This window comes from Lontra canadensis, unplaced genomic scaffold (genome assembly GCF_010015895.1).
Source record: "Lontra canadensis isolate GAN:19392208 unplaced genomic scaffold, GSC_riverotter_1.0 scaffold19, whole genome shotgun sequence".
Lineage (NCBI taxonomy): Eukaryota > Metazoa > Chordata > Mammalia > Carnivora > Mustelidae > Lontra > Lontra canadensis.
This window is the reverse complement of record NW_022631013.1, coordinates 75,389-90,630: the sequence shown is the minus strand read 5'-3', so window position 1 is coordinate 90,630 and position 15,242 is coordinate 75,389.

Sequence of the window (15,242 nt, the reverse complement as noted above, 5' to 3'; positions counted from 1 at the left end):
ACAGCCAAGTTTAGGTTTATTTGTTGTGGAGTTTTGTGTTTGGTTGAGGCAAGGAGTGAGTTTTAAGTAAATTTTTCTAGTGTACTACTAATTTATTTTTTTTTCATTGTTTACAGACGTTAATCTTTCAGTGAAGGCCTTTTAAGGAATAAATGCAAAAATAAAAGTGGTTTAAGCCCACCCATAAGGACTATAGCCTGTCCCCCCCCACCCCCGGCTCTTTTTCTTAACTTGTGACAGAGCCTCGCGAAAGTTGAGCAGTTTCATTAATCTTGGGATGTAAAAAACATGTTAAGTTGAATTCTAGGCCTCCAAATGAAAAAATGTTTGTGTTTATCTTAATAGAATTATCGGACTTTATGGAATTATCAGCTTATGATGATGTTTATTTTTTATTTATATCACATTGGGACTTTCCTTGTCCGTATTGCTTACCTCATTGGCAGATATGGGGAAAAGTCAAGAATCTCCTTTGAAAGATACAGAGTTATTCTCCAGGTGAAATTTTATAGTTCTGAAAAGCATGTATCAGAGACAAAGCTCTTGAATGATAACATTAACTGTTGGATCTTTCTAAAATTTTAAATAGACGAATAAGAAGGGAGGAATAAAATGCTTTATACTTGAGCATAGTTATTTAAAATGCAAGTGAGGAAAAAAAGTTAAGGATATCATTTTTGTACAGTGTAATAACTAGGTAGCTATTCTAGAACCTATAAAAATGCTTGAGGACATAAAATAAAAAGGTAGCATAAAATCACATATTGTACTGTTAGAATTTTAAGGAGAATGCGTACCTATAAATCTCAAATACTCAGAATTTTCTTGCATATAATTTTTTCCTAGAATAAAAAAAATGCATATTTATTTTGGTTTGTCTTATAATCCAAGTTATAGTTAAATTTCTTGGTACCTATATGGGATAATTTGGAAGTTACTAAGATGTCTTTTGCTTGGGACATTGACATTTAGTGACAGGTGTCCTTAAATTTTTCATGTAATTGCCAAAGCTTTTCTTCATTTGATGTATCTAGCTTGTTATTATTATTGTTTTGATGTATCTAGGTATTTTTAACACATAAACACCATACAGTCTCTTAACAAACTTAAAACTAAAAAAGCAATAGATCAGATTTCTGATTATTAACATTTCAGGGATGAAGTCTAGCTTTAAGATAAAAATGGCTTTTTGAAGACATTTTAGAATATATATAATGGTGTGATTCTGGGAGAATGTTTTTGATAGTTCTTTTCCTATTCTTTGAAGTCATATGGTAAAATAAAAAAATCCATAATTATGTTTTAACAAGTTCTTGATATATTTAACACTGTTTCCTTAATAGCAATCTCCCAAGTGTTTAAAAAATTTTGTAGGATCAAGAGTTTATTTTCTGCTAAAATATAGTTCTGTAGGCTAGAAAAAAGACTTTTTAAGTTTAGAGTAGGCCAGTCTTAAATAAGAAATAATGAAATTTGATCTTTGTATTATAAAATGTCTTTCACTAAGGACTTTTTAACTGTGTCCTCTTTTTAAACACGTAAGTGTATAGAAAATAAATCAGATATTTTACTGGTAAAATATAAGTGCCCTAATGTGCTTGCTTTGTTAATAACTATTGGGACTTTTTTTTCCACATCGATTTGAGCAGTGGAGCCCAGAAAATTATCAAAATAATTTTGAAGAAGATTGAAGTGAGGTGAAAAAAATCCAAGAATGATTGTGGTATATACCTGTGTTGGTTTGCAGCAGGGAAAGGTGAAAAAGAAGAAGTTAAGATAAAAATTTATCCACATTAGTCAGATTCCCTAGCACTTTCCACTTTATTCTATAATTGACTTTTCAGCCAGTATGTAGTTATTGAGTGTTTTAATATAGCAGACAGCAGACAAAAATAAATTTCATTTGAAAATCTTTCATCATGGCTTTCTCGAATATACAGCCTACTCTGTATTGTCTAAATACCAACATTGAAGCTATTCAATATTTGAGACCAGCTTATAAAGTAAATATATTATAAAAGTTAATTAAATAACTAGTTCTCATTTTAACATTACAAATAGCACTGTCTTTTAAGTAAAATAAGAATGATTATATTAATTACAAATTATACTTTTAGCAAGGGGAAAATGCAAGTTTTATTAGCCTGGGAGGCATTTATGCTAAGTCGTTTGTGGCCCAGTTTCCATTTCTGTATGTGTGTTGCCTCTGACAAAGGATTGAGTAATGAGGGTTGAAAAACCATGAGGAGAAAATTAATATGAAAGCTACGTGGGTTGATCCAAGTTCTGCTCAGAAGCCCGTGTCCACATGAATTCAGAACCAGAAGAGAAATTCTGACAGTCTGATTCCCCACAGCCCTTTTCCACTGAGTCCTGTGAGTTAGCAGTGCAGAGGAAAGAGGAGTCCTCTCTGCCATTTGCAAAGCTGACTACATGATCCACAGCAAATCAAACCCAGGAAATCTTTTTAGTCTTGTCCAGTTCAGCTCCACTTCCTTGCCAGGGGCATAACAGCTGAAGTTAAAAGACTTTTACCCAAATGGGAAAATTAGTGCCATTTGTGTAGAGGCAGTAGCCTTATTCAAACTGCTTTCAACCTAATTGGGAAAACAAAAAAAAAAGACTGACTATGACTTGATTATATGTCCTCCAGGGTAGGTAGCACGACTGCGGCTCAAGAATGCCTTTAGGTTTTTCACTTTTTTAAAAGTAGTTATAGTTTGCATTGTGTTCTTAGGTTCCTGTGTGTGTGTATGTGTGTGTTTACTTCAATTTTTACAATTTGGAATAGGTGAAAAGTACAACAAAATGGTGAACTTTAAGGTGACCAAGATGGGATAGTGTTGGACATGTAAAAGTTCTTCCACTCCTGCCAGTACTTCCATTTCTGAGGTAATTCTTTAGTGGATTTTCTTCTGTGTATTATAAATCTCAGTTTTCTTGCGTAGAAGTAACCCTGATTTTGAGAAGGGGAGCAGAAAAGGAAAAGAACTTTGTCTAAAAACTGATGCCATCTGCAAACCTATGTCTTAAGATAGCTCTGTCAAATTTCAGGTGAACTTTGGCCCTATTAGTAAATTGGATATGTATTAAAGAAGGTTAAAAAAAAATCCGCTTAGGAAGTCTTGCTCCAGAAACTTGTGGTATGCGTGCTTTCCTAACTGATCTGAATGTAACAGGCAATTACTAATCAAGACCAATATTCTTATGCGTTTGAGGTGAAACTATTCTGGAGTCCAAATGTTAATGCAGGAAAAAGATTAGTCCCCAAAAAGTCAAACTGATAAGATCTTACTAAAATAACCTGAGATTTTTGAATTGCAGCCCATGCTCAAGTGGAAATTCAAGTCATAAATTGAATAACCCCATGGGGTAGTTTTTTCCTTCTTTAAACCTGACCTTTTACCTGTTATCTCAACTTCATTAACTTAATTTAAAAAGAAAGTCTCAAATAAGAAACAATAGGCTAATGAGATAAAGTATGAGATCTTTGTGGTAAAATCTACATATAGTGCATTAAGTCCTGTAAATTAGGATATAACTGGCTTTTAACTCGAGTGGGCTTTTAAGTAACTAATTGGTAATATTGTCACTTGACATTTCCTTTTCATATTCTGTGCCATAACTCAAAACTGATTTCCTTTTTATGGGTAAGAGTGGGACTATGTTAAATTAAAAAACAGCAACAACTTAAAGTTACAGCCTGACTTTAATATAGAACATGGCTGTGTGTTTACCAGCACCTAAAAGGATTCTAGTGTGCTTCATTATTTATTTTTGGTCTTGGACTTAGAATTAGGTTGATTTTTTTTTTTTTTTAATGAAAAGAGTAGCTTTAATTTCCTTTTTAGATGACTATATGTATATTAACTATTAGTTATGACAAACAGTCATTTGACTTGTACTTTTAAGTAAAAAAAATTACAAGTTAGTACCTGAACTGATATCTGATGAATAACATTCTAATTGCTCTTAATAATTAAACACTTGAGGGATGCCTGGGTGGCTCAGTCGGTTAAGTGTCTGCCTTTGGCTCATTTCACATAATCCCAGGATCCTGGGATCAAGTCCTGCATAAGGCTCCTTGCTCTGTGGGAAGCCTGCTTCTCTCTCTGTCTGCCACTCCCCCTGCTTGTGTGCTCTTGCTCTCCTCTTCCCTCTCTCTCTGACAAATAAATAAATCTTAAAAAAAATAATAACTAAACACTTGAAATTTTATCATAGCTTTTTTAATATCTGAAAAATTTTCTAAATTCATGTAAAAGAGGAAAATACTGAATGATATATTAATCTTGTTAAATATTAAGTCAGATTAGCCAAAAAATATTTTCTTTCAGTGATTTGTGGTTTTCAGCCAGAGGTACTGAAAATACCTTTATGGACAAAAGAAGAATATATGAAAAGAAATATATAGTAAAAGACTAATAAACTAGGTTTATTTTTTAAAGAACTAAATCTTTAATATAATTTTTATCCTTGTGGCCTATAGTTTTTCAAATTCTGGAGAAATGACAGTAAATGATATTTTATGACAAAGATGATCAAAAGATTTGACAAAATCCAGTTTCCCTTTAAAATGAATGTATTTAGTAGTTGGTAAAAGCTAATGTTTTATATTTCCTTTTATTAATTAACACATTGTCACAAAGAAACCAGTGAAATTGGAAAGCTAATTATACATCAGTTAAGAATAATTTGAAAAACAGATTTGTTTTAAAAGTAATTCTTCCTTCTGAAGGTGGAGTTGATTGTGCCAGTCATAAATGTCAGTGGAATTTTCTTTTGCAAAATTTATTAAAGGGGAAATGATAATATAGCTTCACATTTCAGAATAGTAGGCAAGTTACTATGTGTTAGATTAGCTAACCATTAGCTAACCTAAAACCACAATTCATACTCATAATACTGATATGTAAATGGAACAGTATAACTTATTATTGTCCACTTATATTTAGAACACATGTCCAAATTATTATCTAGAACCAACACAAACCATTGTCCTAAATTCCTAGGTTTCAGTGTCATCGAGATCTTTTTTTTCAAGAGCAAATATTAAAATAAAATGCATCCAACCCTTATAATTGCCAGAGGAATAATAATTAGATTTATAGCTCTATTGATTATTTCCTGTGTGCCTGTGCCTTGTTCCGCATGCTTTATCTGCGTTACCTCCAGTAATCTTCACGGCAACAGTCTTGGCGCCATGATTAACTCTTTCACAGACAGGACAACTGTGGCCGGGAGAGATTAAAGAGGTCAGATGGCTAGTAAATGGTGTGGGTCCTAGACTCAAACCTGAGTTTTTCCCGTTCCCACCTCTCTTCTCTTGCTTGCTCTTCTTCCCGGTAGTTTAGTAGAGTGTCTTTGGAACTCCTCTAAAAAGCCGTTTGTCATTGGTTCTCAGTTATCTGTCTTTGACTTTTAGAACCAGCTCAGAAGTCCAAGTCTGGCAAAAGACATGGATGATCCAGGTCGTTATGTTTGTGAAGAAAAGAAATAGGTAATGCCTTCAAAGTACCAAGCCCGATCATTCAGAGCGGCTTGTAAATTTTCTCTGGAGATCATTCCAGAAGAATCATAGAGACAGTTTGTTCTGTTTTTTGGAACCATGACTGTGGAATTGAAATACAGTTAAAGCTTTTAGGACACCTGGACTGTAATAGGTGTTCAGTGAAAATTTTTTAAAACAATGAGGGAATGGATAAAAAGCATTTCTTTGCCCGAAATCACTAATACACATTGTGCATTCACATATGAGTACCAGGTGTGGGTCGATTGCCACAGACTATGCAGCGTTGGACAAGTTACTGCACCTTCTGGAACCTCAGTTTCCTCTTTTGTGAAATGAGAATAATTACATCTTCCTCACTTAGTTGTGAAGATTAAATAAATGATAATTTCCTTTCCTTTGTTACCACACCTGACCTTTTGTGTGGGTCTAAAGCCTGTTGCAGTAGTGAGGTTTGAGGGAAAACTGCCAGAGCCAGTCATAATGAGGCTGTGAGCTGAGATAAAAATTCGTGTAACTAAACCCACCAGAAAAAGTCAAGACCAAAGAACAAGATGAAAATGGTGCTTTGGTGGTTCAGAGTAGGGTACAAGCCCAGGCAGAGAGGAGCAGATCCAGAGCTGGATCTCTGCTGTTAACTGTGGCTTTAGACAAGCGGCCTGGGCTGTTGATCTGTAAACTGAGAGCACACTTCAGGGCTACCCAAGAGTCTCTCAAGTGTAGTCCATCTTAAAGCCCTGCCTACAAGGTTTCAAGGGCCTGCGGTCACTGTACCTCTTTTAGGGGACTTAAGGGAACTCCCCAGATGAGGACGTTAGCATTCCAGACACACACGTACACACACTCTCCACTTCCAGATCCAGGCTAGCACTTCTTGGACCCAAACCTTCCCCTTACCACTCTCTTCCCTGCCCCCCAGATTCTCTCACTGCTCTCTCTGATAACAGAGGAGGTAGGGAGTAGTTTTTATTTTGTAGAGGTTAAAGACTCAGCTCGCCTGTGCAGGAAAATTGCAAAGGCCCCCTTCGGGGCTACCATTTTGCAGTGTCTAGAAATTCTGTGTTAGGTACACAGTGAAAGAGCAAAAGCGGAAGGCTAAAGAGTAAACTGAGTCAGTTTTGCTGGCTGCAGAAAACAAAGATTAAAACAGAGAAATGCAAGGAACTTTAATAGCAAAGAAATATATATAAGGGGAGTGTTGAGTGCGAAGGTCAAAGCAAAAATGTTATAGATGAAATTAGACAAATTTACATGAGAAGAAAAATCTGTAAAAAACAGATTTCATAGTGGAAAATGACTTTTAAAAAGCAAAAGCAATGCAAGCTTAAGGCTTTTCTTCACCAGAGTCCCTCTTTTGAGGCCCATTGGAGCAGAGTGGTTATATTCCAGGGAAGCAGAGCTTTTATGTGCGTGGGGAAAGCGAGGTTAGGAGGAAGATGATGGGGAACAACGTTTGGGGACACCATCACATCCAAATCTAAGCATTTTGAAAGAGAGATATTTGACAAAAGAGTATCCTAAAGTTACTTGAAAATAGGGAGCCGTTCTCTCTTTCTGCGCCTGAAATGGAAAACAGGGACAACACAGATTGAAAGGCACCTGAAGTTTAAAGTATTTAAAGAAACAGCCAGAAGAATTTGTCATCAGAAATGTTTCCAAAAGAAATCATTGGAATCTGGGCTCCTGGTTGGCTCAGTTGGTTAAGTGTCTGCCTTCAGCTCAGGTCATGATCTTAGGGTCCTGGGATCCTGCCCTGCATCAGGCTTCTTGCTCAGCAGGGAGCCTGCTTCTCCCTTTGCCTGCTGCTCCCCCTGCTTGTGCATTCCCTCTCTCTCTCTCTCTGACAAATAAAATCCTTAAAACAAACAAAATCATTGGAATAAAAAAGCTAATAAATAGAGACAACATGATAAATAGAAAAGAAACTTCCAGAAATAATAGCAAATTCTGCATTCCATTTAGGTCAGAGGGACCTGATATACTTGCTGGAACCTGTGGCATTCTAGAAAATGACACTAGTTTATGCACAATCATATGTGAGAGTGAGCAGGGAGAAAGGAGCTAACATTGTGTACCAGTTGTCAGGGTCTGCTCAGTCTAGCAGAAACTAGGTTAAGTAGGTTGCTGTGGATAGATGTTTTAACGTACACTTTTGTTGTCTCCCTCCCTGACCCCAACATTCTAGGTGCCACACAAGAGTTATGGACTAGGTATGGACTTGAGTGTTGGAAGCTCTGTGTCTGAGGCCTAGCTCAGTGCTTGACTTCTGGCCACATGGCATGGACACAATCACTTTCCACATTTGCTAGATGGGGTTAATGCTCATCTAGTACCTTCCTCACAAGGCTGTTAGAATCAAATGAGCTCACATATGCAAGTATTCTGTAAGTGTACCTGAATGTTTTTACTGTGACAGGTCTTTTTTGAATTATTTCCAAAGAGAAGAAGAAAAATTAGGTGAGTTCATTTTTGTTCTCTTTGATCACCAAAGCTCTTGAACCTTCATGACCTCACCTAAATGCAGGGCTTCCTAATCTGGAGTCCGTGGATCACAAGGGGCTTGGGGTTAGAATTCAGGGGATCATGTACTTGGATGCAAAATAAAAATGTGTTTGCACTTTATCTGTACTATCTCTGATTGAAATTTAGCATTTCCTTCCATTAGTGGAGTAGAGGCAGCAAGTTGCAGTAATATTTTAGCAGGGCCTGTGATTTTTGTCACCAGTGAAAGTCACAGGTAGCTTATCGCATTACAGTTGTTGCTGGCATCTAGAAATGTCATCTACATGTGGCACAGTTTTGACATGTTAGTTATTAGACACACTTTTAGATGTTGTTATTATGTTGGGTCACATATTAAAATGTGCATTTTACTATTTAGATATTTCAATGTAATTGGTTTCCTTTGTAACCTAGTTTATTTTACGCATTTCATGTGAGAAGGGATCCACAGATAGGAAAAAAGTTTGGTTTGTGTTTTTGTTTGTTTTTTTTTTTAAGATTTTATTTATTTATTTGACAGAGAGAGAGACCATGAGAGAGGGAACACAGGCAGGGGGAATGGGAGAGGAAGAAGCAGGCTCCCTGCCAAGCAGAGAGCCTGATATGGAGCTTGATCCCAGGATCTTGGGATCATGACCTGAGCCAAAGGCAGATGCTTAATGACTGAGCCACCCAGGTGCCCCAGTTTGCTTGTTTGTTTGTTTGTTTGTTTTTTGAAGTTATTCTTCTGACAGAGGGCCTACTGGCATCCCCAGATAATGATAATAAAAGAAGGATTACTGGTACAATGGCTACCCAAACAGCCAGAGCTGATAGTGTACTTTAAAGTGAGAAAGTCCAATTATACAAGTTAAAATAGCTTCAAGTTATAATATAATGAAACAGTACGCTGGACAATCGGAAGCACAGATCTCTTCATCCAGTGCCACCTCTGTCGTGCATGGTAGATTCAGGCCAGAATGTGCAGTGCACCCAGAGGGGTGAAAATGACAGTGCATGCCAAGCCACATACTCACCCTCCAGTTAGGTGCTAACACCTGCAGATGAGATCTGGATGGCAGACAGTAAGAACGTGTAGTTCGAAACCCAAATAAGAAGGTAGATGTTTCTGTTTCAATTTTAAATTTTATTTTGTGTTCTTGCCGTTGTATATTTGACTTCTAAAAAAATGGCAACGCCTGCGATCATTCTGCTCTCATGGGTTTTTGTTTAAATGTCTGTCAGACACCCATGGGGTGTCTTACGTATTTACATCTTCCTCCTCAGATGGAGTTTGAGTTCCTTGAGATAGCAATCCTGTCTTGTCATATCCTCTGCTGATTTTATTTAGCATCTAATACGAGTTGTAGAGTAAATTATACTGGTGCCTACTTTGAGGGGCTGAGACCTTTTTTTATTTTTTATTTTTCATTTATTTGAGAAAGTGTAAGAGAGAGCATGAGAGGGGAAAGGGTCAGACCTTTTTTTATTGCATCCATATTCTTCTTTGCCAGCTCTGCTTTCTGCTTAAAAAATTAGGCTGTGTTCACCTATTCATCTTGATTTCTGTATTGGGTATTTGAGCTTCAAAAACAAGGATTTGGTAGACACCATTTTCCTGGGTTTTGTCACAGCTCATGATTGTGACTGTGATGTCCTAGCCATCTGATAATGCATGACTTTGAAATCTACTGGTGATATTCATCATGTAGCTACATCCGTGAATCAGAGCCTTTCAGAACTGGAGGGGCCCAAATTCTCTTTTGTATTGGTGATCACAGGCCAAGAAAGCTCAAGGGACTTACCTAAGCTTCACAGTGGGTATGTGGCAAACTCAAGAGCTAAGCCCAGTCTCAATCGATCGCCCTTTTACCACACTGGCCTTTCCCTAAAGTATGTTTGATCTTGCGAGATTCTGCGTAGGATTCTTTAGTCAATTAGTTGTGAAAATACTGCATGACAAACATTTTTATCATTAAAGATTCTGAGAAGTTCTGCAATAAAGAAACTTGTTTGATGTTAATCTACTATTCTTAAATTTCTTTGACCACAGAATCCTTTTTCTTGCCTGCCCTCAGAGCCCCCAGAATACTCTGGGAAATGCTCCCCTACACAGTGGTGAGCTTTGGTGGCGGTGATGGTAACAACAGCATTTACTGAGCACTTAGCACTATGTCACAGGTACTATTCTAAGTGCTTTATGTAGTAAGACTCACTTAATCCTCCTAACCTCCCAGAGAAACAGGTAATATAATCATCACCATTTTGCAGATGAGGAGACTGAGGCCAGAGAGGAAGCTGGAGTAAGGAAGGTGTATCACTGAGGCAGCTGCATCACACTGTAAACTGGGGCTTCTCAGCCTTGTCACTGTTGACATTCTGGCCATCTAATTTGTCCTGGGCAGCAAGGCTGCCCTGGGCATCATACCGTGTTTAGCCACATCATTGGCCCATACCAAATTGTGTCAACTAAAAATGTCTCAGACATTGCCAAATGTCCTCTAAATTGCTCCTAGTTGAAAACAACTGCTGTAAACTTGCAGCAGAAATACACTTTCCCAGCCGACCTTCTTAATAGCTTTTACAGTGACTCACGATCGTGATTGGGCAAATTACACATAGCAGGTTCTGGGACTGTGTCAGGTTGCATATACTTATATGGGGGTGGATGTGAGTTGAACTTGACCCATGTTGTTCTCTTCCACTCCATTTCCATACACTGCTTCCAGTGAGAGACAGAGCCAGGAGGCCAATATTGTTGCTTCTGCCTGCAACTGCTTATAACTGCCCCGTACACACACCCAATTTATATATTGTTTGCATTTTATACTTCCCCTTGGAAGTGACCCCCATAAACACACACACACACACACACACACAGTCTTTTTTTCTTCTGCGTAGTAGAGGACTTAACACATTTGAATTACTCTACAGTAAGAAGTTAGGTCTGAGCCAAGATTAACTGCTACCAAGGAAAACATGCCCAACAGTGAATAACTCACAAAAATTTGGTGAAGAAAAAATAAAGTTGTATGATGAAGTATGCTACTAAGGTATTGGGTTTTATTTTTCCAGTGTGATAACCTGTTAAATTCACACACCACGAATAGATTTAAGGTTTCTGGCCATTGTTTCTTTGTAATTTAATATGCCATTTTGGGGAGCAGCTGAAGTATAATAAAAACAACAGTGAAATACCTAGGTTTAAATCCTGGCTTTGCCAAACATTTACTAACTGAGTGACCTCACCTCTTTTTTTCTAAGGGTTTAGTTCCTCACCACTAAGATGGGGTAATGATATGAAACATTATATTGTTGAAAGGTTGAAAGGAGAAAATATATGCCCAATATCCAGACCAGGTCCTTCCAGGACCAGTTTTTCAAGGAACTCTACCACGGTTTGAACTTCATGATCCTTTTTGGTAATTCTTTATGTGTAAACCAATTGTCTTTGAAAGTAGCAGATATTATCAAGTATCCCAGTGCAGATAACTCTTATTACAAGATGGGGTTTGGAAGGCAGGGAGAGTACATACAGTACTCCGAGCCATTGAATCTTGAAAGCTTTGCATTTAAAGATAGCAACAGAGTGAAGGGTGGGAGAGAAGGGATTGACAGAGGAACTCTGGGAGCCAAAGATTATCCTCTACTCTTGGTGGCCATTTAGTGATTCAGCCTTCCAATGGATATGTGTGTGCTGGACACTAAGCAATCAATAGGGATAGAAAGAGAGCAAGTAACAAAAATAGCAGCTCTTGCTCTCCATCTGTCCCCTTGGAACTTAGATAGTGACTGTGTCATGTCTTTATCCCAACTCCTATTGATAGTTGCTAACTAGAATGCTGGTTTGATGAGGGTGTTCAACGTTTGCCAAACTCATCAGAAAGAATGCTGTGATCCATTAATATTGTCTGCCTTGGACAAGAGATAAAGGCGGTGACTGCACAGAATTTGACAGCCCTTAGGAAATGTGGGTCTCACTGATTAGTGTATCATGAAACCAATTTTGTGGATCACCATGAGCAACATTTAAGAAAAGAAATAGAAAAACAAAAGACTGCTTTGCACATAGTGATAAACATTGCTTTGTGAAACTTTTGTTTTAGTTATATACATCTTGTGTAATAGGTCGTGATGTAAAATGGATTTCCTACAATAGGTCCTGTAACAAATGTGATTCTGGTGGTTACCTGAACTCCTACTCTTTTTTCTCTATGTTCATACTGTTTTTGTTTTTCTGAAACAACATGGTATGTTTGATAGTTTGTGCCTGATAAATGAAAAACAGAACAACTCATACATTCTAGGAGTCATTCTTCAATACATGGTGTGTTTATCCTTTGAGTCTACTTCCATTAGAGTCTTTGTATTTTCTTTGGGGTCATTAACAATTTTATTTATAGTCCATTTTGACGGGAGATGTAGAAGTACCAAGTAGTTAGAAGGCACTTGAGTGAAGCTGGCTTTGTAATATAGACACATGCCACTTTGGAGCTGTGTGACCCAGAGAAGCTACTTAAAACTTGGATTTTGTGGCCACCACACGTTTATTTTTACACACACACACACACACACACAGGAGATCTTGATTCAGAATTCTCTGGTTACTCCCTAGAGCAACATAGATATATGTTCTCCTGTTGCATTGGTGGATCATACCACATGGCAAGATTTTGTTAAATGTGAAACATAAAAATGTGGCTATCACATATTGAGAGCATGTCCATCATTAATGATTAGGAGAAACCAACACCATTTTAGTTCTTGACCCAACATCTGATGGTTCTGTTTAATTCCCAAAGTGTCAGGAGAGAAATGAAGCTGTAATAAGAGAAATGTCCATAAAAGGAGAAGAGTACTTGGAAACCGTGAGGATAGAGAATAGGGAATAAGAGGTAAGAAGCAGGATAATATGAAAGACCACATTTGCTTTTATTCTGATGGTGGTTTCAGGCATAAGATGGTTATTTAAAAATCCTACAGTGATGCTGTGTAATTAGGGAAAATCCTGCTGTATGGCTTGCCTGGCTGTTCCTTAGATAAGAATTACATATTTTAAACATCCTTTTAAAACATGATAATGACATGCCTGGATGACTCAATTGGTTAAGCGTCCAACTCTTGATTTCGGCTCAGATCATGATCTCAGGGTCTTGAGGTCAGGCTCCGTGCTGGGCATGAAGTCTGCTTGAGATTTTCTCTCTCTCCCTTTCCTTTTCCCTCTCCACCCCCTCCACTCATGCGCCAACAATCTCACTCTCTCTCTGAAAAACTAAAACAAAAAAAGATAAAATGAAAGCACCTTGAGGTGGAGTAAGACAGAACTGGGTTAGAATCCTTGGCAGATCACTTCACCTCTTGGAACCTCAGTGACCTCTCAGGCAAAAGGGATGTAATACTGTATTTCACAGGGCAGGGATCAAGGTGAGCTGAGAACCGTAGCCCATGATGAATGGCCACAAAAAGTTCTCCCCAATCTCCTACCTTATCGGAGAAAGATTTGGAGCTTATTTTTAAAACATAAACAGTTTCCACATGAACGATGTGAAAGCATTATGGACAAGATCAGTGTTTTTGAGCGCATAAAGTAAAACTTTCTCAAAGGACCTTTGATTGAAAAGAGTAAGTCTTTACCTGTGGCTGCCTGTTTTGCCTGGGTGCCAGAAGCAGAGGGAAAGGAGCGTACCAAGGCCACCGCTTAGACCAACTCGCTTACTCGCTATTGTGTCTCATAGTACATGCCAGATAAATGGTGTATCATACACATTGAATGTGAACTTGGTATTCCTTGTTCTCACAGACAACTTGTATCTACATCTCTGAATTGGGTAAGTAAGGCAATCAGACTATCCCATCTGGTCTAATGGGGTTCCACTCAAGCCTTCATATCTTAAGATTCTATGGTTCTTCATCCATTTGAATTGTGATCCACAGTATTGTTGCTATGTTTCCTACTAGTTTAATATCCTGAAGACTTTTCAGCTTTCACTTGGCTTGGGCAGTATCTATACCTATGATTAGAACATTAGCAAAAGTGACTGTTCTATCCTGACTCTTTCAACCCCTACCTCCTCTAAAAGTCCTTGTTTGTGTATCACAATATTTGCTGAAAGCAGAACTTCCTTTTCAAGAAGTAATTCACCAAGTGCCAAGTGACAAGACATATTTGCATGTGAGCACACACAGATGGTGTACTTGTCAAAACAGGTACCTGTAATGTGTGCATTTTATAAAATTTCCTGGAAAAATACACTTTGCTGCTCAGTACGGGCACTTTTAAAAGTGGGCATTCACCTGGCTTACTGAGAAGGACAACCCAGAGCTGACCTTGCTCTCCCAGGCAAAATATGCTGCACCATGATTTCTCCCACCCTTCCAAAAGTTTTCTGCCCTCTATCCATGAATGACTTTGGTGTGTACTTTCTTTTCTACTAGCTCCTCGTAGATTGGCATTAATGTATCCAACCACTCATGGCTTTGTGTTTTGTTTCATTAGTTAGGACTGTCAAACACATAGGAATACTGACTTTATGGGAAGGTTTTGAAATTGCCACCCAGCAAATTATAGAATATTTCATCACCACAGTTAAAATTCTAATAGATACTGATTGAGGAAGAAAACGAATGTTATTCTGGTAACACAGAAGAGAGCTATTTTATCATTTTCCCAGACTTAGAAATATATTAATTAATTTCATGTCTGCACTGTTTCAAATCATTGAAATTTATGAATTAGCTTAAATTTACCTTTCAAGATTTACTAATTCAGAAGCATGATTTTTAATACAGATGTTATGAAATTTTTAGAGATTTACTTGCAGAATTCTGCAATTATGAACCCTAAAGGAGTAAATACTTTCTAAAAGTTTTATTCATTTAGCCAGCTCTGTTCTACCTTTGTACTCTTAATATTATTTACCTCAGATTGTTACAAGCAATGTGCTTTTCATTGAATTTTTGAACACTTGGTTATAATTTTAAGAAATGCCTGCTAGATACAGACAAAAGCTAAATCAATGCTAATATGCAGAAATCAAAGTTTTTTAAAAAGACCTAAGAATTTAAAATGTTTCAACTCATTTTAAATAAGATGGTCATTCTTTAAAAATCTTTTAAAAAATCTTTTTGACACTCATCATCAAGGTGAGGAAATTTAAACAAATCAGTTTCTGCTTTTGCCAGTAAGCACTTTATGCTAATCATGTTAGTACCTTGGAAAGCTGTCAAGGGTTTGACAAGCCGAATGCAATGA